Raw genomic sequence first — 3,259 nt, 5'->3', positions numbered from 1 at the left:
CAATCTCATTATCAAAGCATGCTTATTAGTAATCTAAGAGAACTTCATTAGGAACTTAAATATCTTTTGCTCTGACTCTTGTGTACGACATGTGAATATGTCTAAATATTGTATTTCAAAGTTCTATTAGTTTTGAAAGATAATTATTGCACATTCTTCATGATGCCTCATAGTACCATGTTATGTCAGGAGGGTGTTGCTTCTAGCATTCATGAATAAATAAATATTATTAAATTTTCTCTTGCACTCTTTATACAAATTTAGAATACTAATAACTTGAATTTTTTTTTTTGTATTTTAGGTTTCATAGTTCCATTTTGGATAATCGTAGTTAAGATCTCACTGAGTAAATTGAATGAAATTGGTTCACACTATCAGATCATATGCATGGAACTAACGTGAAATAGCTAGATTTTCAATAAAAAGAGGTAATTGTAAGACTATTATGTAGTAAAGATGCAAATCGGGATGGAACCTGAGACATGCTTAGTTTATTATTTGAAACTTAAGACAACCTAACTTACCTCCTAGATCAGTTAAAAATATCTTTATAATCTTCAAATTTTTATTGATCGATCACCAAATATCATTGGCAAAGATGAACGCTTCTACAAGTAATGTATATTCTTCATATTCAAAAGAAGACAAAAACTGAATACAAAACCCATTTAATTCTATCGTCCTTATCCCATAGACTTTGGAGAGTTCTGTATCGTGGCTTCTTTTTATAGTTTTCAATTTGTTCTCGATTTGTTTTAAATTATTATACCTTGCTTGAGTACACTTTCATTCACATATAAAAAGCTCACTAGTTTCAATCTTACTAATTTTGTAGGTAAACAGGGAATTTGATTTTTTTCATTTACAAATGCCAATACTAATCGCAACCAAAAGAAATTAGACAGATATATTAAATGTGATACTTTGTCAGTCTTACATGATCCATTAAAAAGCATTAATTTTTTTATTTTATTTTTAAAAAGCAGTGTATCTTACAAATTTTAAGCTATGCATCATAGAAGATATATGAAATAATATTTTTTACCCTATTCCTGATTTCTCTTTTTCATTGTCACGGGTTTATTTCATTTTGAAACAAATCTAACTTGCATTTGATAGCATTTTTAATCTACAGTAGCTTCATGCAACAATCTATTTTTCGCAATGATTTTATAATTTCCTAAAAGATATACGAATAATATTTTTTACCCTATTCCTAATTGCTCGGTTTAGCTCATTTCGAACTAAACCTAACTTGAATTTGATAACAGAAATCAAATTTGTGATTCGCTTGCATATATATAAAATCGATTGAAAATTTTAGTCTTTATTTAGTTTATCAAATCTTCACTTTCTATTGTTGTTCATAATTTAACACAATGCTAATTGTGATATAAATCTTTCTTGTCATTTGTATAAATAGATATAAATAATTTTTTCCTCTCCACGTGACATTCTGGTTTTAATGAAGAATAATTTTGGACACCTGAATAATAATGAGAAGATAGCGGAGGAGCTGAGCAATGACCTTAAAAAGATCGTATTACCCACTTTCCATGGTTTCGATGGTAAGGATGATGCTGAGAAATTAATCATCTTCATGGTAAAGTACTTTCGTGTTCATCACCTTTCGGCATAGTCTAGGGCTTTATGGGTTGCATTTCAGCTGATTGGTGAACCAACTATGTGGTGGAACAGCCACAATTAAGGGCCGAGAGGAAGTTGTGACCAGGACAAATATCTTGGGAATACTTTTTTATCTCTTTTCATGAAGCGATTGTTGCATCTGTTATTTTATGAGACAGACGTAGCTGAGTTTCAAAACTTGATTAAAGGGGTCATGGCAGTGACCAAATATCAGGAGCGATTTTGTTATTTGTGAAATATGTTCCATAGTATTTGTAGGATGAGCATTTTAGAATGGATATTATAAGTTTGTATTGGGATTACATCCCCAGACTGGATCTGTGGTCAAGATGCATGAACCAGAAACCACAGAATTCTTTTCACACAGAAAGATGTTCCTTTAGGAAAATAAACTTCTGTTGAGAATGCAAAGAGCAGCTCTAAAGAGAGAATTTTTATTAAATGGTACGAAAATAGTATTCCTATGTGGTCTACCTTTCCTTTGTTTTATTTTTATCGAATCGATCACAAAAAATTAAGCTCAAGAAGCTTAGGCGAACATCTTCTGAATGTAGTCCACGAGCTCCTGGGTGATGCGGAAGGCCTTGCTCAATACGGAATCGGGGAGAGGGGGATTCGCCGCAAACAGAGAATTAGCAATTGTCTGGGTTCCCGGGAGCTGGCTGCTCAAAGCAGAGATGGCGACCGCATTCTCTTTCCCCACATTCTGCTGGAAATGCACGAGCGCCTTGGGGAAGACGAACACGTCTCCCTTCTCCAACGTCTTGCTGAAGAAGGTGTTGTTGGTGTCAATAAACCCTACAAAGAGCTCGCCTTCCGCTAGAAAGAGAACCTCGGTGGCTCTGGGGTGGGTGTGAGGAGGATTAATTCCACCCACTGCGTAGTCGATGCGGACCAGAGATATTCCCAACGTGTTCAGCCCCGGTATCTGCATTACGTTGGCAGGGGTCACGATGGAGCCCACTGCGTTGTCGGTGTTCCCCGCCTGCCCAAGCCCCGAAGAAGAAGTCCTCTGCTGATACTGCCATTGCCTCCTTGCACACGAACCCGTTCACCAACACTGTGAAAAACAATCATATAATCAGTACCTAGATTTCTAACGAGCACATGCAATCATATAATCAGTACCTAGATCTCTTATTATCTATAATGTTATTCTCTGCTCACCTTTGCTTTCGTTGTCTGCAACGCAGAAATCCTGCAATGGATCGGAATCCGCTGCCACGACGCCTTTGCCGAAACAACATATCAACAGAACAAGCCCCAGCGTGAGGTAAATCATCCTGCTACCCATTATGACAGGAACACAGAGAGACTGATGTGAATAAACAGCTCAGGATGTGGATAATTGAATTGAGTACTATTGCAAGCCCATTTGCATGCTTTATATACTCGAAACGTTAACTGCTCCTCAAGGACTCATTCATTCTTACCTGACGATCAACCCACCTGCTACCGCGGATATACTCTTATCATTCTTTTATTATGGTTGAAATCTTCTACGTTGAGGTTCCTGAAAGCCAATATTATGTATGCTATTGCTCCCTCGTAGAATTGGTAAACTAGGGAAATTGAATGATGTATTTCAAACACAGATGACTACTTCGCAAGG

The 3,259-nt window shown here is 36.3% G+C and overlaps 1 pseudogene; it reads right to left on the bottom strand.

Annotated features, from left to right (window-relative positions):
• Positions 1–2,176: 2,176 nt before the first annotated feature.
• LOC149568939 (putative germin-like protein 2-3) lies at positions 2,177–2,941 on the bottom strand (annotated as a pseudogene).
• Between the last annotated feature and the right edge of the window lie 318 nt (positions 2,942–3,259).

This window comes from Cupressus sempervirens, chromosome 3 (genome assembly GCF_028749045.1).
Source record: "Cupressus sempervirens isolate cs-2001-9-10 chromosome 3, ASM2874904v1, whole genome shotgun sequence".
NCBI lineage: Eukaryota > Viridiplantae > Streptophyta > Pinopsida > Cupressales > Cupressaceae > Cupressus > Cupressus sempervirens.
This window is presented reverse-complemented; position numbering and strand designations above follow the sequence as displayed.